This window comes from Echinops telfairi, unplaced genomic scaffold (genome assembly GCF_000313985.2).
Source record: "Echinops telfairi isolate 266 unplaced genomic scaffold, ASM31398v2 ScPeMD7_7458;HRSCAF=8496, whole genome shotgun sequence".
NCBI classification, from domain to species: domain Eukaryota; kingdom Metazoa; phylum Chordata; class Mammalia; order Afrosoricida; family Tenrecidae; genus Echinops; species Echinops telfairi.
The window spans coordinates 40,247,924-40,274,510 of NW_022111358.1; positions in this window are offsets into that span (position 1 = coordinate 40,247,924).

Here is a 26,587-nt window from a genome sequence, read left to right on the forward strand (position 1 = left end):
TACGCATAAACATGCTACAGAATGGCTGAACTTTGAAAACATTGTGCTTAGTGAAAGAAGCCAAACACCAAAGGCTCCATAGTGTATGATTCTAGTCATGTGGCATTTGCAGAATTTCAGATGCTCAAAATAGAGACCGCCTCGTACTGTGAGAAGCGGGGGATGGGGAATCCCCCATAGATATGGTTTCATTCTACAATTAGGTAGTACTGATTGATGCACAGCTTCATGATTATGCCAAAAGCCACCGAATTATACACCGTGATGAGGTGATAGTTATAACTTTTGAGTTATACATCAATAAACCAGTTATTAACAAAAAAACATTACCTCTTATTTTACCTCTTCAGAACATGAAACTTATTAAATAGTCTTGACTATATTGGAGAAGCCCATATACCAATTCTGAACAATTTAAACCTTTAGCTAATGCCATACTTCTATGCTTCTCTTAGTTATCTTATATCCTGTTCAACGCATCAGACTTTACCACAAAGGCTTATCACAACCTAACTACATCTCATTCAAAGAATTGTAGAATTTTATTCAGCCTGGAACTTACCGAACAAATAGATCCTTCAGTTCAGTGCTTTGAGTTCTAATTAACATTTTATTCTTGGAGCTGGGAACCTAGGGAATCGAGTTAGATGAAAGGTTGATATTTCTCCCAAAGAATCTCTTAAAACGAAGTACAATGTTTAATATCTTATCCTCTTAACTTGCACTCTTGCTTTTTGAAAAAAGTAGGAATAATTATTTTTGAGCCTGTAGTCATTTTTGCTTAATTTCTAATGATTTATCCTTAAACATGTGATAGATAATGAAAAAATGAAAAATACCCCCAATGAGGAAATTACAGCACGCAACAGCTTATTTTTTGATTTAGCAATTTTCATCTCAGTTCGAAGCAGCTGGGGGACTTGTAAGAAACAAATGAGATTGATTTATGGGGCCCACATATGGCAATATTTTTGTTTAAAATTAGTCAAAACCATTATACTTGTAGATGAAGAAATTAATTTCCACAAGTTTGCAATTTTTAAAGAACAGTAATCTTTTATCTAAATGAACTGGAAGAACTGAGCAATTTTCTGGATTAGTTGATCAGCAGCGTTGAAACTCACAATAAAATCTAAAGAAGCCTGCCAACCGCTGGCTGTCAGATTAGGAGAATTCTTGGACTTTACACAAGTAGAACTCGGCCCTTAATATGGTTGATCTTTATACCCAAGCACTGAAAGAAGGGCACTAAACCAATTTTCCACTGAAAAGTTCTTTTGTTGCTCTTATGTATCCTAGAACTAGATGATAGCAAAAGATGCTTTATCCGTTTTTCTTAAGAGAGTGTCCATTAATATTTCCACTCCTTATGAAAACAATGCAATGCTTTCATGTTAAAGTAGAATTGAGACAAACCATTTCAGGAAAGAGGCAAGATGGGTACAAATGTGCTTGAAATCCCTTATCTACAATGAACCAGGAATGATAAAGCTCTGAAAGATGAGTGGAGGCTGCCACAAGGGCAGATGGGGAGCCAATATCAAAATGTGAGACAGTTTGAGGATCAAAGTAATGTAGTACCATCATGGATGATTAATCATCAAAAATAGGAACTCCTGAGTTCCTACTACAAATGAATCCATATGTAAGTCAGCAGAAGTGACCAAAGAGTCTTGCTAACAGGAGAATGCCAAGGTACGGCAAGAGAATGTGTAGGGAAACTAGAGTAGAAATCTCCTTATTTTATACCCGTCTTGGTCCAGGGTGCATTAGATAAGCATCATCAATAGTTATGAAATCTAGGAAGATACTTTGACCAGGAATTGAATTTTTGTATGGTCTTAACCAAAAACTCACTGTTTCTGGTTCTGTAACTCATTTTTTTTAATTAATTAATTTTTAAAAATCATCTTATTGGGGGCTCATACAACTCTTTTCACAATTGATTCTGTAACTCTTTATGGAAGTAGGAAGCCTCATCCTTCTCCTCCTGTAGAGTGAATGGTGGTTTTGAACTACTGACCTTGTGATTAGCTGCCTAACGCATAACCACAACACCACCAGGGCTTCTATGGTCATTTTCTTTCTACTTGAGCCCTTGATATCAGCTCCTCTTTTTTCCTTGCCTCCCTCCTTCACCCACCCTCCAGCCTTTGGGAACCCGTGATAAATTATAAATTATTATTATTTTCATATCTTACATAATCCACTGTCTGAGTTCACCCACATTTCTGTTGTTGTAGCCCTTGGGGGAGAGGGGGCTTATACATTGATCATTGAGATTAGTTCCCCCTTTCTCTCCCTTCTCTCCCCACCTTCCTCTTGTCCTCATGATAAAGCTATTCCCATCGCTGTTCCTGAGGGGTTTATCTGTCCTGGATTCTGTGTGTCAAGATCTCATATGTACCAGTGTACCTGCTCTGGTCTAGCCAGATTTATAAGGTAGAACTGGGATCATGATAGTGGGGTGGAGAAAGCATTAAATAAGAAGAGGGAAACTAGTTGTGTTTTGTTGGTACTATACTGCACCCTGGCTGACTCATCCCTTCCTTGTGACCCTTCTGTGAGGGGATGTCCAACTGTTTACAGATGGACTTTGGGTCTCCTCTCTGACCCCCCTCATTCACATGGATATGATTTTTTGTTTTGGGTCTTCTGATGCCAGATACAGGCTAGGCCCCTATGGTCTTCAAGTGTCTTTCTCTATGGAGTCCCTGAGGCCAAATTAACTCAATGGCAATTACTTGGGTTGAATGTGTCTCCCTTAAGACTTCTTATCTGATGTCAAGAGAGACTGAAAACACAGCAATTTTTTTCAGTGGGAACTCAGATCGCACTTTGACTGGGGGATAAAAGTGACCATCACCCACAAAGGACAGGTGAACACCCAGTGCCTCCAGGTGTGATGGCTTCGTAAGGACTCACTTCACCTCGGCAGTATTCCAGCAGCATCAGCATGGCTTCAGGAGACAAAGAAACCTCAGGCACTCCTCAAATAAGGGATTTCCTATGAAATAAGTAGAGGCCTGTATGTTAGCCAAGATTTCAGTGTCATAAAGGACAAAGAAAGGGGTGGGAAGTGTTTAAGATGGAAAGAGACCAAAGAGACAAGACAAATAAGCGCAATACCTGACCCTAGCCTGGATCCTGAACCTGCAGGTTGCCGAGGGAAGTTCAACGCAGACTAAGGTGCTAAGGGATAGTAATGTTGTATAGGAGACTGTTAGACCAGCTAACAGATTTCAATAAAATCAGGGATAGGATGAAATATTTATTGATATTAATTTTATTAAATTTGTCAAAGTTTATAACACTACTTTAAATAGCTAAGATAATATTGCTAATCATAGGAAACATACATGGAAATATTTAGGGGTCCAAATGCTGTAATATATCTAATTTTCCATCAAATTGTTCCAAAAATTAGATATGATAGCAAGTTAGATAGACATAGAATGAAAATGATGGAGCACATGGTGCAGCTTGGCCAATTAAGATGAATCTGAGCTAAGTGCCTAAGGATATTTTGCATATATTTGAATATATAATGTCAATAAGAAGTTTGAAATATATAATTGATTTGGGGATTTTAAAAACATCTCTACTGGAAAGAGATTGCCTGCTTAAGAATAATTCAGCAAAAGGATTGTCTTGACTTGGGAGTTCACTAATGCTTTTAGAATATAATGACCTTGCTAACTAAAATATAGCTGCAGGTGTGAGATTATGTCAAGAAGGAAAAGCAACAGGTGAATTTTATTTTTGTTTTAGAAGCGAGTTGGTTGCAAAAAAGAATAAAACCTATGTTCGCCAACGTGAATTTATCTGCTTTGTAAAGATTTATGGACTCAGACACACTACTGTGAGTCAAGATTCCACTCCATGACAGTGGGTATGTTAGCCAAGCAGGGAATTTATTATCAGGAACCAAGGACATCTCATGAAACCTAAGTGTAGAAAGTATTACTGCCCTCATGGGAACTTGAAAGATGTGAGACCTCGCTGCCTGTCCTCTCGTGAACTCTGCCCTGAGCTGGAGGGTCAATGAATAGAGAAAGGAAGCCATTCCTTTAGCAAAGGTTAAGGAGGCATTTCCAAATAAAAGGGTGTGAACTGGGAGGGCATGCCAAATATTTTGTGTTTATTTTCACATGAAAGAAGACTAGCTGCCATCGCTCTTTAGTTAAGAATTTAATTCATTTGAATTTGTAAATTAAGACTGTACTTTCAGGATAATGTAGTCAATTAAAATAATTTTAAGGTGAACAGGGGGATTCTTAGATTTGTAAAGATCACATTGACAGGGTTGAGAGAGGATTTTGGAGAAATGAGAGGGAATATAGGTTACAGTTTAGATTCCATTACCATGATCCAAGCAAAACATGGTGCCTTACCCTGGGATAATGGTATTAGGTGAGGTACAGAAAAGGAGGGAGGTGAGGGACATTTGTAAGCGCTACAATTTACAAGTCTGGGTGTTGGATTGAATGTAAGCAAATTTGGGAGAAGCTTTTAAGAATGCCTCCCAGGTTTCCACTACGAGGCTATGGGAGACCCATTTATGGACATGGAAATCATGAGAGGAGGAATCATTTTTGGAGAAGGGAAGTCCTGAATTCAGTATTGGACATTTTTAGTTACTCTAACCATAAGACATCAATGAAGCTCTCTTGGATAGCTTAATATATAAGTTTGGGCCTTGGGATTCAGAAGAAAGAGCATATTTAAAAATGTATTTGGAGAATGGCTAATAAGCATATGGTATTTGAAGTCATGGACGTCTATGTAGTCATTTTGTAAGAAGGGCAAAGGGAGGTAAGATGAGTGTGGAGGTTAGATTTTATGTCAACTCGAGCCTGTGTTAAAGTGTAGGGCTGGAGTCCAACCTACCACTCAGGTCATGGCCTGAGAATGCCTCCTTAGGGGTGTGGCCTTTTGATAAGATTGACAGTGAGAAATTCTTTCTCTCTGGCCCTTTTCCTTACTCCTCACTGGGACACGGTGGCTTCCTCCAGGGATAGCCCATGTGAGCTGCCAATTTGGAGAGCCATGTTCCCACTGACCTAGAATCTATTAGATGATGCACTTACCACCCTGGCATCTCCCTGTTTTCTGCTTCACCTTTTGTGGTGATGATCCGCTTGCAGCTGGGTGAGGCTGAAGAGGCTTCTGGCTGACATCGGGCCCAGGCACTTGATTTGGATTGGGCTCAGATACCTTCTTGATTTAAAATGACTCCTTGATAAGAAGTTCTTTCTTATACATATATGAGTGTCACTGATTTTGTTTCTCTAGATAACCCAGCCTAATACAATGTGTCATTTAATCCAAACCCCGAAGTGTTCCAACATTTAAGTGATAGATGGAAGGGAGGAAATCTTCAAGGGATTGAGAAGACATAACCTGATACGTTTGTGGGGAATCAAGGAAGTCTAATGTTTTTAGTTAACATAAGGGCTTCAAGAAAGAGCAAGTGGTCAACTGTGTCACATGCTTATGACAGTCAAGAAAGAAGTGGAAGGGTTCATTCTTATTCTTCCGCGCAAATGAGATGCTTGCTGGAGCTCACAGAGCATTACTCGCTCGAGATCAAGGAGCTATTAAATGATCAATTTGGAAACTGGATTGACACTTGTCTGGCGCTAAAGCTATGATTTTAAACATGGCCTTATTTGCTCATGTAACAGATTGATTTCGTTCAGGGGAAACCAGTTTCTGGAGAATGGCATCATGTTTGGTAAAGCAGAAGGGCAGTGAACCAGAGGAAGACCCTTGACAAGATGGATTGACACCGTAGCTGCCACAATGGGCTTCACCATAAGAACAATAGTGAGAATGGCACAGGAGTGGGCGGTCTTTTCTTCCATTGTGTCTATGTACAAAGATACAATATGTACTCACTGTGAGTTGGAACCAACTCAACAGGCTACTGACTTATGTCATAGATAGATTGTGTCTCAACATAAAAACCCAAACCACTGCCCTCTAATAGATTATAACTCACAGTTACCCAATACGACAGAGTCAAATTGCTCCTGGGTGTTTCTGAGGCTGTCAATCTTTGTGGGAGTAGACACTCTCATTTTTTCCCTTGGAGCGCTTGGTGGGTTTGAACCTCCAACCTTACATCTAGAAGCCTAATGCTTGACCCACTACATCTCAATATAAAACAAAAATCCCCACAACTGGACCAATACACATCGTGATAAATGGGGGGAAAAATGGACGTTTTTAAGAATTTCATTTTTCTTGGATCTACAATCAATGTCCATGGAAGCAGCAGCCAATAAATCAAATATCTTATGTATTGGGCAAATGTGCCACAAAAGAGCTCTTAAAAATGTTCAAAAGGAAAGCTTTGAGGGCTTCAGTATGCCTGACCCAAGCCACGATCTTTCCCATTGCTTCCTATGCATGTGAAAGCAGTAATGAATAAGGGAGACTGAAGAAGTAATGACTTTGAATGATGGTCGGGGCAAAAAATATTAAATTTACCATGGACTTCCAGAAGACCAAATAAGCATATTTTGGAAGAAGCATCGCTAGAAGGCTCTTTCAGGGCAAGGATAACATGTTCTCAGGAGGGACCTGCCCCCGAGGAGGAACGTTGTGCTTGGGACAGCAGAGGGGCAGTGAAAAAAGAGGAAGACTTTCCATGAAATGGGTTGACACCTGGCTGCAACAATAGGATCAACTCTAGCAACGGTTGTGAGGGTGGCTCAGGGCAGGCAGTGTTTCCTCCCACTGTCCACAGGGTCTCTATAAACATCTACTGGGGATACAATAATGAACACAGTTGACATGACCCAGAACCCATACTCATTCCGTTGCAAGTTGGTCCAGCTTGAAGGGTGCAATTTATAGTGAATAGGACAGATTGCATCCGTTTCCTTTCTTTTAAAAAAAATCATTTTATTGGGGGCTCACACAACTCTTATCCCAATCCATCCATCCATTCCCTCTTTCCAACCCACTCTCCCTCTACCCTCCCAGTATGGCCACTCACACCACTGGTCTTGTAGGGCTCATCCGCCCTAGATTCCCTGTGTTTCCAGTTCCTATCTGTACCAGTGTACATCCTCTGGTCTAGCCAGACTTGCAAGGTAGAATTCGGATCATGACAGTGGGGGTGGGGAGGAAGCATTTAGGAACTAGAGGAAAGTTGCATTTTTCATCATTGCTACATCGCACCCTGACTGGCTCGTCTCCTCCCCGAGACCCCTTCATTGTGTATATGATCAATTTTAAACTGCAGAAGTTGGTAAAAAAATCTTTTGTTTCTTCTTCTCTGACATTAATGGTTGGCGTGTAAATTAATCGTCATATTAAATGATATGTATTACAGGTGTATGACTATTATCTTATTACTGACAGTGTTTTATGTCAGGATAGGTCTTGAAATTTTCTTTTTGATGGCAAATACTACACCCTCCCTCTATGATTTGTCATTCCTAACACAGTCGGTCACACGTGTGTGTCCAAGTCAAATGGCCAATCTCAGAGTGGTCATGCCTAGGACTGTATGCATTCCATTTCATTTTTGATGACTTCCAATTTTCTTAGATTCATACTTCTTATTCTCCGTGTTATAATCAGGAAAGAATGTTTTCAGATTTTCAGACTATTCAAAACGATAGTCTTTCAAGCTTGCTTGCATCCATGTTGTTAAGGTTGACTCTCCTGTGACCAGGGATTTTGTCCCCAGCCGTGCCTTCCAACTGGAGGGACCAGCTTATGACACCAGCCTTAAACAAGGCTCTGTTGTAATTCTAAGGTTTTCACTGGTGATTTTTTTTCAGAAGTGATTACTGGGTCCTTTTTCCTAGTCTCTCTTAGTGTGGAAGCTCGGTTGAAATCTGTCCACCATGGGTGACCCTGGTAATATTGGAAATACTGGTGGCATTGCTTCCAGTATCACAGCTACACGCAAACCACCACAGTGCAGTAAACTGTCGAGCAGCATTTTCTCTTGCTGTAGCTATGATGAATCATCACAACATAGTAGCATGAGCCAGCTCCCTACTCACTGCTACTATTATCTCACGGTTCTGTAAGTCAGAAACATCGGTCTCCATCTGACCAGTGTTTAGGTTCTCACAATACTAAAATCAAAATATGAAATAGCCTGATAAGATCTGGAAACCCCTTATATATTAGCTTCTATCTCCACTCTGGGGAGGAAATAACTTCAAAGCTCAATTCCGGGTTTGTTTGTTTTTTAGCAGAATCTAGTTCTTCGCCGCTCCCTGATTGAGATCCTCATTGGCTGTTATCGATCAGCCCAGGATCATTAGCATCTTTTTTGAGGTGCCCTCTTACCACTGGCTTGCTCATAGGACTGCTTATAAAGTCACAGCTTCTTCTTTCAGGGCTGGTAGCAGGATCCCTCACATGAAAGCTCTCGTAAGCTTGAGATCTTCCTGATTTCTCTACTGTGACCAGTCAGAGAAAACACGCTGCCTTTAAAAGACGCCTATGATTAGTTCAGACCCACGCAGATAATCTTTCCTTTTTCATATAACCTGATGTAATTGTGAGAGTCCTATCTCATCGTATTGACAGATTCCACCCACATTCAGAGGGGATGGGATTGTACAAGGGTGCTGGCCATGAGGGTCAGTGTTAGAATCCTGTCCAGCACACAGCTACCAAGCCTTGTTGGTTCTGAAGATAATGAATTCTGCCCTTTAGCAGTTTTATTGTCTGAGAGAGATGAATGGATGTGGATGACCAGATTGACTGGACCGTCATACAATGAATGTTGTCCGAGAAAAGCCTGGTTTCCTTCTCTGGGAACCAACCTCCAAAGTGGAAAAATCTCGTTTGATTCTGCAGCAAAGGGGATGGGCTTACTTCCCCAAGACACCACAGATGGGAGGCTCAGCTGCCTTTCTGGGAAGAGGGATTGCTCTGGTCTTCATGGAAGGCCACCCAGGAGGAAGCCGATTCCTGCGGGAGCCTGAAGATACACTCCAACTCCATGCAACAGCATCAAGTTCAACCACAACTGCTCTTCTGCCTCCTCCAGTGAGATTAAGACAGACCACTGTCCGAAGAGCAAGTGATTTGGCATCTGGTCACTGGTGGGATGAACTGATGGTCTAGGGATGAGCCATCCCAGGGCCATATTGCCCAAGCTCCCAGCAAGTCCTCGGCTTGCTGATTTCCGAGCCCTAGAAAGATACCCTTTCTTTGGAGAAAGGCAAGGGAGAGGGAGAGAGGTATGGACAATGCGATTCAGGGGGCTGCTAGCCTCCAGGAAACTGAGGGGCTGGAGGCTTGACCTTCAGAGTTGCCAATCTTTCAAAAGGCCAGAGACACGTCGGTTGAAATGAATGGAAAGCCTCTTACAAGCATGCTATGAGCTGTGAAATTACAAACAGACCTGGCACGCTTACTCAGGCACCCGGCAGAATCGGCGTGTCTCTTGCTGTTGTAAGTCATGGGACAGCAGGCACTGGCCTCCCTGGAATGGGCTTTGGCATTCAGAAAATCATCATCTGCCTTTTCTTGGCCAGTGCAGACCCCCAGGGAGAGACTTTGTTGTTGTGTCTGTATCCAGTGTTCCTTGTGGTCCGCAGGAATTGTGCAGCAGTACTGGAGAATGGAGAGAGGGGGGTGTCCTGGTAAAGAGGGTTCGAGTTGGATAGTCAGGGTGAGCTCAAACCCTTTCAGCGACCTCTAGTTAACTTCTCTGAGCCCCAGATCCTCATCTGTAAATCAGGGAGCAGATAATGCCACTAGGCAAAGAAAATCGTGAAATAAGAAACCAATGTCTAAGCTATTGAGATGCTGGCCCAGAAACGGACAGTCCAGTACATTCTGAGGTACGTGGGTCAACATGAGTTGAAACTGACTTCCCAGCACCTGACAACAATGTAAGTTAGGATGTGAAACTGACATAGAGTCAGTGTCCAGTGTGTTGAAGAAAGGAAGCTGCAGTGTAGACAGCGCCTCATGTTAGGTGAAGAGGCTGTGCTGGCTGCCTACTCGATTGTTCCTCCCATCTTCTTCAGAGTGGCTGAGTCTGTCTCCCACTACATGGAAAAGATCCAAGACATGCTTGGTTAGCTTCTCTCACAGCCTGCCTGGCATCAAGCCTGCAGTGGACCAGATACAGCCATCCTCGAAGGGGAGACAGCCCTGACCTGCAGCAGAAGGCAGCAAAGAAAGGGAAGGGTGGCAGAAAGTTCCTTGGTGGCCTTGTAAAGCTGTTAGATGATTCCTGGAGCATCCTCCCTGTACACATCAGGATAAGCTAGGCTGTGCTGAGCACAAGAGCCTTAACTTTTAGTGGCTGGTTATAGCACCGGTTCATTTCTTGCTCATACTATGTGCCTTGGGTGGGTCAGCGAGAGGATGTGCTCCATGCCTCTTCACTCTGGAAGACTGAATCACTGTGTCGGAAACGTTACAGCTGATTGTGACAGAAGAAACAAAAGCAATGGAGACTTGGCTCATCCTTCAAGTTGCAGTCTTATCTCCAGCTTCTCCTCCTGCACTCCATAGAGGGGTGTTGTTCTGTTTTTCATTAAAAAAATCATTAGCTAGTTGCTGTGTAACAAATAAAGGTGGTTTGGTGGTGCAGTGGGTTAAGCAATAGGTTGCTATCCAGAAGATTGGTGGTTCAAACACAGGAGCCATTCTGCTAATGAAAAATGAGGCTGTCTCCTTTCATGAAGAGTTACAGCCTCTGAAACCCTAAGGAGTAGGTTTACTCTGTCCTGTAGGGTCTCTATACTTTGGAATAGAGTAGAAGGCAATGAGCAGGCTTTGGGTGTCCCCAATAGCTCTGAACTTTAATGGTCTACTAATGCTCAGGTCTTTGGCCAGTCCTGGTGTGGCTGGGCACGGGTAGGATTGCCGATGCTTGGCACCACCTGTACACTGCATTCAAGTCCACTCTATGTACTTCCTTCCTTTGGGGTCAGCTGCTACCTGGCCTACATTCTCCCAATGGCTGAAGGATGATACTCATGACAGCAAACCCATCCATGCAAGCACACCTAATATCTCTTTTAGTGTCACAGTAGCTAGTAGTCCATTCATTGGTGAAGTCGAGTCACCTGGCAATCCTGAAGGCAAAGTGACAGGTGTGCATATGCTGCTTTCTGAACTGAGAGTCAGCACAAAGTCAGGCACCAAAGGCTGTGGGTATTAATTTTAACACAAGCAGGGGTGAAAAGGCTACCATATAGGCAGTACCTGGAATATGAATGTGATTCTTGATCTTTTGGAGTTTGTAGGTAAATTTGGAACAGCTCACTAGTCAGCCTTCTTTTGGTGTAAGAGGCCATGTACCCCTGCTCACAGGAAGGTTTTTGTGGCTATTGCTTCAGAAGTGGGCAGCCTATTCCCCTTTTGTGTGTCAGAGAGCCAGGCTTAGACTTCTAACTGTAAGGTCAGGGGGTTCAAAACCCACCAGCTGCTCCTCGGGAGTCGGATGAATTTGTCAGCTCCTGTACAGGTTTACAAAGTGTCAGAGATCCTGTATTGGGTCACTATGAATTGGAATGGACTCAGTGGCAAGTTTTTGTTTGTTTGTTTTGGTGGGGGGAGGGTTGTTTGTTGTGGGAAGTCCTTGTGGTGCTTTATTTGGCTGCTAACCACAAGGTCAGCAATTCAAACCCATCAGCTGCTCTGTGGAAAGAAGACCGGCTGTCTGATGTAAAGGTGTACTGTCCAGTCTCAGGCACCCTAGGAGCTATGCATTGACTTAATGACAGTGGCTTAAGTTTAATGCAAGAGAAGCTCCAAGTGTTTTGTTTGTTTGCTTTTAATTGTTGAAAAGCTGCACACCCAGCGCGCGAAGGTATTTGCAATGAAAAATTGTGGGGAGCACAGGTCAGTTCAGTCATTGCAAAGTGAGGACAAGTTTACAGAACATGAAAAGACAAGTAGGAGCTGTCCATAAGTCAGACATGCTGTCTAAAGCCCAGCGACTATGGGTAATTCAATCTCACATACATGCTAGTTGCCTGGTCACCATCTTCACTTGCTCAACATCTCAAGAGGTGTAAACCTTCACTTGCAATGGCCTGTGATTGTACAGGAGCGTGATGGAGGGATGTGATGGTCAGATGCGGGGAGGGAGAGGCTTTGCCCTGGACCGGGCTCTTCACAGGTGCTTATCAGTGTCCCCCATACTCCCCCTTTTTCTCTGACCCCTCCTTCCTCAGATGAGACAAGAAGGCTAGAGGAGGCTGGGACTGGGTTTTCCCTTCTTTTGTGTTGCCAAGCAGTTGGGAAGAGTCGTTTCTGATTCACGGTGACTTTGTGTGTGGATTCTGTTAAAAGTTTCTCCTGAGGACAGGCCTTTGCTAAGATTAGTGGCGTGCTGGGAGTACTTTATTAAGGTTTTTTGCCCTCCCCTTGCCAGACGAATGAAGGAAATTTTCTCCTTTCTTCCAAGTGACAACTGTGGAGCTCCTGATTTAAAACTCACAAGCATGTAGAGACCTTAAGACTGGGTCTCTCGGATTTCTTCTCTTCCAGCTAGGCCACACTTAGTCACTCAGGTATTCGCACTTGATGCTGAGCGCATCACCAGTTTCTCCTGAGCTCTGGTAGTACAGCGGATGACACACTGGGCTGCTAATCTGAAGGTCAGCAGTTGAAACTCTGTGAGAGAAAGATGGGGCTTTCTACTCTTGTAAAGGGTTACATTTTCAGAAACCCACAGGAGCAGTCCCATCCTATCCTATGGGGTCACTATGAGCCAGAATATACTTGATGGCAGTCAGCCTTTATCTATAAGTTGGGGTGGTGCTTAGCTCCATCAGTTCTCTGACAGATCTGAGATTTGTTGGCTTTCTGTTTTGGTCTACCCGCACTCACACAGGAGGATTGCAGGCCCAACTTCTAGGTTCTTTCCAGATCAGGATGGAAACTCTAAGTCTGGGTGGGGGAGGCCTTCCTGAAGGCCCTCTGGGAAACCCTTTGGAGGTCCTGACAGCTGTGAGCAGTGAAAATTCAATAAATTGTCTACTGGGACCTCTTCCCACTCTTGGTGATATTCATTTTGTTCTCTTTAACCTCACAGCGTTCTCTCCCTTTGCCTACGAGCTGAAGTAATTCTAACGTAATCTCATCAAGGACACCAGGCCCCAGAAAAGCAAAAGTAGGGCCGAGAAGTGTTTGCTGTAAGGGTCCAGGACACTGATGAAGTAAAGAATTCAACTTTATCACAAGAATCTGATTCATCCTTGGTTCTTGGGAGAGGTGCTCCCAGGCCTTGGTACATATTTATTGATGGAAGTGTCTTTGAGGAGGATTTCCGATCAAGCAGCCCTGCAGGTACCGATGTAATGAGGTCTCCGTAAAGACTTTTGATACTGACATTCCATGGGCTTCCTGGTTCATAGTAGATACTTACGCATTTAGGAGAGTAGCACACCTCTTTTTAGGATGTGGAAGTTCTAGGTTAGGGCCCCTCCTAGCCCTTGTCTGTAGTGTCTCTTCATTTATACCTGTTTGCTACAGTAATCATAAGTCTTTCCCAAGTTCTGTGAGCTATTAGCTAAATATCAACTCAAGAGTGTAAGGGAGCTGATAGGTAAAAGTGAGGAGGACTTGTGAACTACCACACTTAAGGCTGGTAAGTGAACTTTGGGGCCAAGTTGGCAGTCTGGAGTGCTGTGCCCTTTCACTTGAGAGTTGAGCTATGTCTGGTGGTTAGAGTCAGAGGAAGAAGTGCTACATGTGCATTTGAATCACAATTGAATTATTTAGATGGAGATTCATTGATGATTCAGTTGGTGAGAGAAATGGAATTTGATTTCTTATACATTTGGCGTTAAAGAAGTGAAATAGGTTGCAATTAATCTTCATACTACTCTATTGGAGTATAAGAACCTCTGATGTTTTCTCATTATTTAGGTTTTATCCAGTGAATGAAAACTTCAGGTCTGTGTGTCTCCCTCCTAAACTTATAAGCATAATCATATGTATAAATATATATATATATATTTCAACTTAAAAGATATCATTGAATGAATGAATGCAGGAATGACACAAGCATAATTCTTTGGAAATTTTAACAGCATTGGACAACAGGTTTGCTTGTGGAGCATTTGTAGAACCTTACCTAAGAAGGTTTTGTTGAATGGAGTTGGGGGAGGGGGTCTGGAATTTGCATTTCCAGTTTCAATCATCACAAACTAGTAAAGCTTAATAGTTTCATTTTGTAGAAGAAAGATATGAATCTTGAAAGATTAAATGATTTGACCAAGCTATAACTGGTAAGAGTTTAAAAAAATGGTCCAGATTATACTCCATGACTTTTTATAAATATACACTGTTGTATTTTAGTATAAAAATCATAAATATTTATTGATGCAAAAGCAGGCTCCAGGAATTGACAGAATACCAACTGAAATGTTTCAACAAATTGATGCAGTGTGGGAAGCACATCTTGGTTCATGCCAAGAAATTTGGAAGACAGCTACCTGGCCAATCAAGTGGAAGAGATACAAATGTGGATCTCTTGGGTTTTTTTCTTGGTTCTGGAGAGAGGATCGCTAAGACCTTGGATTTTATCCAGTGTTGGAAGTGTCTTTGGTTCTCTCAAAGAGAGGTAACCCAACAAAGTGTGGAAATTATTGTACAATATCATTAATATCATCTGCAAGTAAAACAGTTGAAGTAATACATTGATAGGAAAATGCCAGACATTCAGACCGGGGTTGGGAGAGCCCCTGGACCAAGAGATATTAAAGCTGACATCAGATGGATTGTGGCTGAAAGCAGAGCACACTAGAAAGATGTTCACTTGTATTTTATTGACTATGCAAGTGTATTCAACAGTATGGATCATAATAAGCTATGGATAACCTTGGGAAGACTAGGAAATCCAGGACATTTAATTATGCTTATAATCCAAGAAGCAGTTTTTCAAACAGAACAAGGGGATATTGAATGGTTTAAAATCTGGAAAATGTGTGTCAGGGTTGCATCCTTTGATCACCCTTATTCAATCTGTTTGTGGAATAAATAATCTGAGAAGCTGGGTGGTACGAGAACATGACATCACACCCGAGGGGACAACCTTCAATATGTGGATGACACAACCTTGCTTGCTGAAAGTGAGGAATACAAGCCCTTGCTGATGAAGATCAAGGATTGCAGCCTTCAAAGTGGATTACAACTCTGTGTGAAGATAACCCAAATCCTCACAACTGGATAAATAGACAATATCATGATGAAAATATTAGAAATTGTCATGTTTCATTTTATTTGGCTTTAAAAATCAAGACTTATAAAAGTCTCAGTCAAGAAATCAAGTGTTACATTGCTCTGGGCAAACCTGCTGTACACCTCTGTGTTAGTCTGGGTACATTAGAGAAACAAATCCACAGAAGCTCATATGGATAAGAGAGAGTTTTATATAAAGGGTAAGTGCACATCAAGGAAACATCCCAACCCAGTGCTGCCCAAGCCCACAAGTCCAACATTAACCCAGATGTCCGATACCAATCCACCAAGTCCTCCTCCATCTCACAAAACACATGCAATGATGCCGACTGCAGGAGGAAAGCTGAATCAGTGAATGTGTAAGCATCTCAGCGCTGGCAGGGGTCTCCACAAGGCTGCTTCAGCACTGAGGGCTGCATGGGGATAGGTCCATGTGGCTCCTCTTGCAGAAAGTAAACCTTGCCAGCTGAAGCAAGGAATTGGCTAAGGCAGCTGCACCCTGCTCTGACCATCAGAAAGCAAGAGACCCGAGAACTTGAAAGGTGAGGCTCACCGAGCCATTTATCTCTCCGCCCTTCAATGAACCCCTCCTGTGTTTATCAGCCAGATTGACACAATAAACTAACTAACTCAACCTCTTTTAAAGCTTTAAAGAGTAAATTTATAACTTGAGGATTAAGGTGTGCCTGACATAAACCATGGTATTTTCCACCTGTCTCATCTGTATGTGAAAGCTGGGAGATAGGGAAAAAACCTGATGTACTTGAATTATGGAGTTGATGCAGAATACTGAAGGTAGCATCAACTGCCAGAACAAGCACATCTTGAATGCTTATTAGAAGTAGGTGTGGTTAGACTTCATCTCATATTTTGAATATATTATCCAGAGGGACCAGTCCCCAAAGAAGGCTACCATGCTCGGTAGTGCAGATGCTAACAAAAAAAGAGGAAAACTCTCAAGGTGATGGATTGCACAGTAGCTGCAACAATGGGCTCACACACACCAATGAGGAGGATGGCTCATGAGTTAGTTAAAGTTTATTGTGCCAACCTGGCCGATAAACACATGTGGGGTTAATTGAAGGGCGGAGAGATAAATGGCTCAGTGAGCCTCGCTTTTCAAGTTCTTGGGTCTCTTGCTTTGTGATGGTCGGACCAGGGTGCAGCTGCCTTAGCCAATTTCCTGCTTCAGCTGGCAAGGGTCACTTCCTGGGAGACATCCCTGAGGAGAAGCCACATAGACCTACCCCAATGCAGCCCTGAGTGCTGGAGCAGCCATGTGGAGACCCCTGCCAGCGCTGAGATGCTTACACATTCACTGATTTGGCTTTCCTCCTGCAGTCGGCATCATTGCATGTGTTTTGTGAGATGGAGGAGGACTTTGTGGATTAGTGTTGGACATATGGGTTAATGTTGGGCTTGTGGCCTTGGGCAGCACTGGGTTGGGATGTTTTCTTGATGTGCACTTAATCTTTATATCAAACTCTTTCTTATACATGGATTTGTTTCTCTAAAGTGCCCAGATAACACAGTTCAGGACTGGGCAGTGTTTTGTTCTGTTGTACAAAGAGTTTCTATGAGTCAGAATGGATGAAATGGTACCTAGCAACAACAACAAAAATAGTCCTTAAGAGGGGGCTTCAAAACATTTGTGGAAAAATGTTCTTACCTTTTAATTCCATTTCCCATGAACTTTTTGAAGCTCTCTCCTATAATTTGTTCTTATATTTTCAATTCAAAATCTGTTACCATCAGTACTGTCTCCTAAATAAGTTTGTTTTTAAAGCATGAAAGCTTTCTGGAAATTTAGCATCTATCTCTTAAACTGATGTTTTAAAATATAGGCTAACCTTCAAATATAAGCTTACTTTATGTGTTATCCACAGAAGTGTCCACATCTCATGCTCCTGTCTAGGTCTCCTTGCCAATTTAAAAAATGTTTTAATTTTTCACTTTGAGTCTATTTTAGACTTGGGGGAAAGGTGCCAAAAAATACTAAAGGATTTCCACATTCCCTAGTGTTAACATCTTATATATGTATAGTACAATTGTCAAAACTAGGACATTCCCAGTAAAAATAATTTAAAAAACCCTTGGACAGTAATATTTAGTACAATTCTATGAATTGTACCATATCCAAATTTCACCATTCCCCTCACTAACGTCATTTTTCTGTTCCAGGATGAGAGTTCGGATACAGATGTACACTTAGCTGTTATTTATCCTGGTTATTGTTAGATAGACTTGAGTCAAATTTGACTCATCGTGACTCCAGAATGGAACTGCTCCCCAAAGGTTTCCTGCACCATAACCTACACAGGAGATCACGGGGGTTTCTTAAGCAGAACTGTTGGTTGGGTTCGAATTGTCAGCCTTTTAGTTAGCAGCCAGGCACTTCACCATTGTATCCCCAGGGAGCCTTTATTTCTCCCTAGCCTCTGAAGCACAATAAGCACACTACAAATGCTATTATTTATATTATATCAAAATATGGTGATATACCAAGTATTTTAATCAATGAGTGAGGGGATGGAGACCAAACACTCACTGATCAGACTTGTGTTTACAACAAAGTGTTATGGAAAAGGAATATGCTGGTTAACAGACCCAAGTTTAATATAGTTTAATTGAGACAAGAAGAAAGATAGCATGAGTATAGGAAGTGGGAGTCCTGGCTAGACAATAGTTGTCCACACACTTGATATGAGCCGGCAGTCTGCTGTGGTTACTGTAACACAATATGCAGCATAATTCTAAGAGGGCATCTCTTCAGAAGATGCCTGACCCCTTGATCAGATCAAATATGTTCATTGGAAGGATCTATATTTCATGAGCGATGTTGCTGAAATCGGAACGTACCAGAGGACAGATAGGATGGCAAAACATTCTGGAAACCCTGTTATGTCAAGAACACTTGAGGGCACTAGTGTTTATTCTACTTGGGTCTGGGATGTGTAGTGTTATCATGAGCATAAGAATCATGTCTGAAATGATTCTCAGCTCCACCACTTTCTAATGTTGTGATCTATTCTTTGGGCTTCAGGTCCCTGGCATGCAGACCTCAGAGATAATGCAGGTTAAATCCCAGACTTCTGCAGTAAACCGAGTATCCCAATAAAGTAAGTCACAGCTTTATTTTTTCCTTCCCCAAACATCTAAAATTTATGTGTGCCCTATACAGTAGTGTGTTAAATGTACAATGGGATGATGAAAAAATGGAAATTACTGTGAGAATTCCTGAAATGTGGCCCCAAAGTTAGCACACAGTGTTGGAGAAATGGCACCCATAGGTGTGCTTGATGTGAGGTTGCTACAATCTTCCATTTGTAATAAATGCAATATCTGCAAATTGCAGTGACATGAGCTATACGTGTGTGTTTACAATAGAGAGATGGTTGTGGGTGGCCATCAGGGAGATTCTGACTAATGGCCATGCCATGGGTTACCGAGTCATACTGCCCCATAAGATGCTCTGGACTCTAATCTTAATGGCAGTAGACTGTGAGGCCTCCCCACCTGCACCCCCCACCCAGCTACCACTGGATGGGCTTGAATGACCAACGTTCCAGTCAGCAGTTGGGTGCAAATTCTTTGCACCATACTCTTAAATATTCTGCAATGTCAAAAAAAAAAAAGGCTGGGAGGTGGTGGTTCGACACAAATCACTTGGCATATATCAGGTTGGTAGATAATATTAAATTTTATTCTTCCCGCTATTTGGAGGGTTGTCATACAAGTCATTTTCCACGTGTACTCTGCCAGAAGACAGAACAAGAACCAAAGGACAGTAATTACATGAAAGAAAAGTTCAGCTCAACATTAGTAACTTGTTCACAAGTAATAATTTGGTGATCTTTCAAAATACCAAGACTTCAAAATCTGGTCACTGCTTACAATGCCTCGCTTGGATAGTCAAGTCTCTACATGACAGGCATCTCAAAAATAATATTGTCAAAGTAAAAGTCTTGGGTTATCAACTGCCATCCAGTTTTCCACATATCAGTACATTGTATCACCAACTGCTCAAGTTTTTGAACTAAATACTTTGGTTCTTTGAGCTCCTACTCCTGTCTACGCACCTCATGGCACACACTCAATTGCTTTATTATTTTTTTAATATAAATCATTTTATTGGGGGCTCTTATAACAATCCATATATCAATTGTATCAAGCACATTTGTACATACGTTGCTATCATTTTCAAGCATTTTTTTCTACTTGAGCCCTTGGTATCAGTCCCCCCCCCCTTGTCCTTATGACCCCTTGATAAATGGTAAAAGATTATTATGTTCATATCTTACATCATCTGCTGTCTCCCTCCACCCACACTTCTGTTGTTCATCCCTGTGGGGGGGCAGAGGGGTTATGTCGATCATTGTGATTGTTTCCCCCTTTCTCCCCCACCTTCCTTCTACCCTCATGGTATTGCTACTCCCATTATTGTTCCTGAGGGGCTTATCTGTCCTGGATTCTGTGTGTCGAGAGCTCTTACCTTTACCAGTGTGCCTGCTCCTGTGCAGCCAGATTTGTAAGGTAGAACTGGGGTCATCATAGTATGGGGAAGGATGCATTAAAGAACTAGAGGAATGTTGCGTGTTTCCTTGGTGCTATACTGCACCCTGGCTGACTCCTCCCTTCCTTGTGACCCTTCTGTGAGGGTATGTCCAACTGTCCACAGATGGGCTTTGTGTCTCCACTCTGACTCCCCTCCTTCAAATCGATATAATCGTTTGTGTTGGGTCTTCTGATGCCTGATACCCAATCCTGTTGACACTTTGTGATCACACAGGCTGGTGTGTTTCTTCCATGTGGGCTTTTTTGCATACCTGATAGATGGCCACTTAGTTAACTTCAAGCCTTTAAGACCTCCCCTATGCTGTATCTTCTAGTAGCCGGGCACAATCAGCTGTCTTCACTACATTTGCTATGCACCCATTTTGTCTTCAGCAATTATGTTGGGAAAGTGGGCATCACAGAATGCCAGGTTATTCAAACAAAGTGCTTTTGCATTGAGGGAGGACTTGAGTAGAGGCCCAATCTCCGTCTGCTACCTTGATACTTAACCTATAAATATATGTCCATAGACCTATATCTGTATCATTATATATTAATGTATAACATATATACATGCCTACATTTATACCTCTATAAATGTCGCTTGCCTGGTCACACTCAGTTTCTCAGCCTGTCTTTCCAGCCTTAATTTTGAAATATAATCCAAATCCATCCATTTTTTTCCTTGTCCAGGATCATCACCACAACAACGGCTTTCAAGTTTGCTTCTTAGTTCGATCATAATAGCCTATTTAATGTTTCTGGGCTCCTCTACCTGCTGTTTGGATTTTATTATTTATCCATGAGCAGTATTTTTCATACCCGGTGTAAAACTAGCATCATACTGAGAATAGCCTTATCACAGCCCACCAAGCCTGGTCTTGGCTAGACTCTGCTCACGGTTCCAACTTCATCTTCAAGTATCCTTAACCTAGGCCCCAGACTCTAGGCACATATTGATTTCCCTTCTTCTTGTGCTCCACTGTCACTCAACTTCCGTTGCACACCCGCCAGTCAGGTGTCCTGTGGTTGCTTGGGTGGTGCTATATTGCTGGAAGCAGAGCCACCATTATGTCAAATGTCAGTAGGGTCACCCCTGGTGAGCAGGTTTCAGCACAACTTCCAGAGTGAAAACTATTAGGAAAGAGAGTTCTGGTGGCCTAATTCTGAGAATGAGCTAATGAAAACCATATGGAATAACACAGACCATTATTCACCTCACTTGCTTTGGACACTCCATGAGAAGACTTTAGAGAACACTGTGCTTGGTGCAGTATGGTCAATGAGGCTGAGAGAAACTCTTAGTCGACAGTTAGTACAGTAGTCATAGAGATGGGCTCACACAGGCTGGGGATCAGGAAGCCTGAACAAAGGTTTGTCCTGTTGAATATAAGATTGCTTCCAATCAAAGTCAATTCATTGGTGACTGTAGATCTCTCTCTAGCTTTATATTCACCACTCAGTTTGTCATTCTGTGGTTGCTGTGATTCTGGAAGCTATGCCATCAGTATTTCAAATATGTCTTGGCAGAAGTACAGCCAGAATGCTCCATAGAAGTGAGAATGGTGAGATTTCATCTCAGGTAAAAATAACTTCTTGATCTAAAGTTATTTCTCATAAATATATGAGTGTCACTGATTTTGTCTCTCTAATAACCAAACTTAACATGAGTAGTTAGAAAATATGGTCTTGGTGATAGAAATGAAGCTAGAGATCACATGGTAGAGCTTTGTAAGAACAATGACCCTTTTTAAACAACAAAAATGGCCACATGGATGTCTCCATATGTAATACATAGGAATCAAATTGATTATATCTTGGGAAGAGATAACAGCGAAGCTCAATATCAGCAGCATAAATGAGCGCAGGGGATGACTGGGGAACAGATCATCAATTGGTTATATGTAAGTTTGGGTTGAACTGAAGTACATCAAAACAAATCCACAAGAGCCAGAATATGACCTTAACTATATCCCACCTGAATTTTGAGGACATCTCAAGAATAGGTTTGACTCACTGAACACTAATGACAGAAGACCTGACAAGCTGTGGGAGGACACCAAGAACATCACACATGAAGAAAGTAGAAGTTCATTAAAAAGACAAGAGGAAAGAAAAGGTCAAAGTGAATGTCAGAAGAGACTGTGTGTTAGTCCGGGTAGACTCGAGAAACAAATACATATGTGTATAAGAGAGAGTTTTATATAAAGGCTAACTATAGAGTAAGAAAGCATCCAGTCCAGATCCAGTCCATAAGTCTGATATTAGCCCCTATGTCGGATACCAATCTATAAAGTCCTCTTCAGACTCATGAAACACATGCAGTGATGCCAAATGCAGGAAGATCACAGGCCAGTCGGTCGGAAGTCTGCTGGATCCAGAGGCGTTGTAAGCATCTCTGTGCTGGCAGGGGTCATTACTTTGCTTCTCCGGTTCCAGAGGTCTGGTTGCATCAGGGTAGGTCCATGTGACTTCTCTAGCCTCCAGGGCATCGCGCCATATGTCTTGTCAGTAGAGTGTCTCTCAAGGAGTGAGAGACTGTTTCCTGCCTCTGAGGAGGAAATCCCAGAGTTCCCAGAATCCTCAGGAGAAGGCCATGCCCACACAGAGGCCTCATTGGATATATCTTGATTGACAGGCCAGACCCCACCTCTTCACTTGTAATCCTCTCAAATTGACCCCAGGTTATGTAACTACCACACTCTGGAACTTGTTCTTGATTATAGAGAAACTAAAGCAAATGAAAGAAATGATGAAGTCAAAGAGCGGAATGGAAAATTTCAAAAGGTAGCTGAGGAAGACAAAGTTAAATATTATAATGAAATGTGCAAATGCCTGGAGATAGCAAACTACAAAGAAAGAACATGCTTAGCATATCTTAAACTGAAAGAACTAGAGATAAAAGTCAAGCCTTGTGTAGGATGCCTAGTGGGGCTTCATCAAAGGCAATGTAGCAGCGTGGAATCACTAAACCCGAACAAAGGCTGAACATGATGTTGGGACAAGAGGGAAGTAAAGGGAAATAGATAAAAGAACCGGGAGGAAAAGGGCATTTATAGAGATCTAAATACAGGCATGTACATATGTAAATATATTTATATATAACCAGAGGGGAATAGAACTATGTACTCATATCTGTATGTTAAGAATTAAGGTTGCAGATGGACATTGGGCCTCAACTCAAGTACTCCCTCAACACAAGAAGACTTTGTTCTAATAATCCGGCATTCTGTGATGCTCCCGGCACAATAGCTGAAAACAAAAAGGGTACATAAGCAAATGTGGTGAAGAAAGCTGATGGTGCCTGGCTATCAACAGATATAACATCTTGGGTCTTAAAGGCTTGAAGATAAACAAATGGCCATCTAGCTCAGAAGCAAAAAAGCCCACTTGGATGAAAAACACCAGTCCATGTGATCATGAGGTGTTGATGGGATCAGGTATCAGGCATTCTAAGACCCAGAACAAAATCATACCCAATATGAATGGTGGGGGGGGGGCATGGAGTGGAGATCCAATGCCCATCTATAGACAATTGGACATCCACTTGTAGGGTCACAGGGAAGAGATGAGCCAGTCAGGGTGCAGTATAGCACTGATGAAACACACAACTTTCCTCTAGTTCTTTGGTGTTTCCTTCCCCTACTATCATGACCTCAATTCTACCTTACAAATCAGATTAGACCAAAACAGGTACACTGCTACAGATAAGAGCCAGCAACACAGGGAATCCAGGATAGATAAACCGCTCAGGGCCAACAATGAGAGTAGAAATACCAGGAGGATTAGGGGAGGGTGGGAGGAGAAAGGGAGAATCAATCACAAGGATCAATCTATAACCCCCTCCCAAGGGGACGAACAATGGAAAAGTGGGTGAGGGGTGACAAGGATGATGTAAGATATGAAAATAATAATCTATAACTTATCAAGGGTTCGTGTGGGAGGGTGGGTGGGAGAGGGAAGGGGAAGAAATGAGGAGCTGTTATCAGGGGCTCAGTTGGGAAGAGAATGCTTTGGAAATGGTAAAGGGAGAATGGGTAGGAAAGAGGGAACTGATTACATGGAACTGTGTGTGACCTCCTCCCTGGGGGACAGACAACCGAAAAGTGGATGAAGGGAGACGTCGGACAGGGCAAGATATGACAAAATACCCATTTATAAACTATCAAGGGCTCATGCGGGAGGGGGGAGCGGGGAGGGAGGGGAAAAATGAGGACCTAATGTCGGGGGTTTAAATGGAGAGAAAATGTTTTGAGAAACGATGTACAAATGCGCTTTACACAATTGATGTGTGTATGGATTGGGATAACAGTTGTATGAGCCCCTAATAAAATGTTACAAAAGAAAAAAAAAAAGAAAGAAAATGATGATGGCAGCATATGTGCAAATGTGCTTGACACAATGGATGAATGTATGGATTGTGATAAGAGATGTAAGAATCCCCAATAAAAGTATTTAATACATTACTTTTTAAAATCAAGCCTTAGCTTGCAATATTAAAAGATTATGTGGACAAAACATTGAAGGATGGGAAAAGTATTAAAGCTTTATGGGAAGAACATACAGAGTCACTGTACCAAAGGGAACCATGAGTATTCAGGCTTTTCAAGATATAGCATATGATCCAGAACTAATGTATGCATGAAGGAAGTCCAAATGGTACCGAATGGATTAGCCAAAGCAAGGATCTAGGACTTGACCAAATAATAATAGAAATGTTTCAACAAACTATGGAGGCACTGATAGCACTTACTAGTCTATGCTAAGAAATTTGGAAGACAGCTATTCTGCTAACTGGCTGGAAAAGATCCACATTTGGGCCCTTTTCAAAAAAAAAATGACCCAACAGAATGTGGAAATTATTAAATAGTATCTTTAATGTAACATACACTTAAAATTTTGCGAAGTTTATTCAACCACAGTTGTAGCAGTACAGTGACAGAGAGTTTCTGGTAGTTCAAGCTGGATTTGGAAGAGAACATGACATGAGGGATCTCATTGTTAAGGTCAAATGGATCTTGGCTGGAGCAAAAAATACTAGGAAAATTTGTTTTTGTTTTTTACTGAGTATGCAAATGCATCGATCTGTGCGGATCATAACAAACATGGATGACTGAAAATGAGAATTACATTTTTATGTAGAACCTGTACACAGGCCAAAAGGAAGCAATTTGAATAGAACAAGGAAATGCTTAGTGGTTCAAGTCAGGAAAAGTATGGATCCAGATCCAATATCCTTTCATCAAACTTCCTCTCTCTATGCTGAGCAAATAATCAGAGAAGCTGGACTATATGAAGAAGACTATGGTATAAGAATTGGAGGAAACTTCTGAACGACCTGTGATGTGCAGATGACAACATTGCTTGCTGAAAGCAAGGAGGGCATCAAGCGCCTGCAGCAAATATCGTAGCCTTCAGAATGGGTTGCCTCTCAATGTAAAGAAAACCCAAGCCCTCCCAACTGTGCCAATAGATTACATCAAGATCAGGAGAGAACATTGATGTAGTCTGTGACTTCATTTTGCTTTGATCCATGCTCCATGCTCATGGAAGCCGCAGTCAAGAAATCAAAGGACATATGGCCTTGAGCAAATCTGCTGAGCAAGACCTCTTTAAAGTGTTGAAAACAAGGATATCAGTTTGAAGACTAAGGTGTGCCTGACCCAAGACAGGGTGTTTTTAAGTGGCTTACCTCCTTGTTGCAAGTTGGACACTGAATCAGGGAGCCTGAAGAAGAATGAATGCATGTGAGTGATGGAGTGGGAAAAGAATGAATGAAAGCTCAAAGGACTGCCCAAGTACCAGCAAATCTGTCTTGGAAGAAGTTCAGCCAAATGTTCTTCAGAAGCAAGAATGGTGACACTGTCTTGCATACGTTGGAAGCAAAAATAAAAGGAAGACTCTTGTTAAGATGGATTGATTGATAGTGGGGGTTCCCGTGAGCAGTGGTTGAGAATCCAAGTAAGATGTCATCCTTGACACTGATGGAGATGTAGCTAATGCCCAGAAGGAGGAACAATGGAGTTAAATGCCCCACAAAATATGGACCATGGCACGCAATGCCCTCTCACGGAAAAGGCAAAGCTGGCCTTTTCTACTTGGCTTGTTAACTTCATATTAACAACTCTCCTGGAAACCTTCCTACGAGATGACCATCAGAATGTCTTCTAACGCACTGGTTCTCTGACCGTATTGACAATTATGGTCAGCAGCTCAAATATCGCTTTTAGTGTTAAGAAACTGGTGACTTGAGTAATTTTTTTTTAAGGAAGGAGAAAAATAAAAAACAAAACAGGACAGAAAGAAGAAAAGCTCTTTTGAGACAAATGGGTATTTGAACATGCATGTATAAAATACACGCAAAATTGGCTTTTTAGTTTTGAATTTTTGTATTCAATTGACTAGAGGCCACTATTACATAGTCTCAGTAGTAGCAATGGTTACTGATGTTCACCTATGCTACAGTGTCTATAATGTGCCCTTTGTTTTTTCCCCCGGGCTTGCCTCAGATGTTAGGATTTATGATTTTCCATAAGGCTCAGGGGCCAGAAAGTCACCCTCTACTAGGAGCTCTTATGAACTTCATCTGTTCCTGGTTTCCACTGTATAAATATTATTTACATGGCATGGGTTTCTGACCCCTACTGGTGGAGGCCAAATCCATTACCCCTCAGCTGCTCAATTTGCAATCACTTAACATTCCAGACTCTCTCTTGGCACCAAAGGAAAACAAAACAAAACAAAACACAATGGAAACTTGTCCTAGTGGTCTTTCTCCCTGGGTTTGTTTCTCACCACCCTGCCTTGCCTCGTTTCCACTTTCTCCCAACCACTTCTCTTT